Here is a 275-nt window from a genome sequence, read left to right on the forward strand (position 1 = left end):
AACAACATTGTGTGTTTTTATATAAAATAATCAAAATTATCTTTTAAAATAAAAATGATTCCGTCTTTTAAAAGGAATACGAAAATGTTTGTTAACTTTAAGATGAGGTCTATTTCAATTCTCATTTAATATCCTGTACGACCTTAAACTCTAACAATGTATCCTAGTTTGCCAAAAGTTTATATATTGCCATCCCTTCACTGTAGATGTACCATAACGACTCACTTCAGATACGAACTGTATAACTAGAGGCAATTTAGTAAAATTGTTTTGGC

This window comes from Oreochromis aureus, linkage group 11 (genome assembly GCF_013358895.1).
Source record: "Oreochromis aureus strain Israel breed Guangdong linkage group 11, ZZ_aureus, whole genome shotgun sequence".
NCBI classification, from domain to species: Eukaryota; Metazoa; Chordata; class Actinopteri; order Cichliformes; family Cichlidae; genus Oreochromis; species Oreochromis aureus.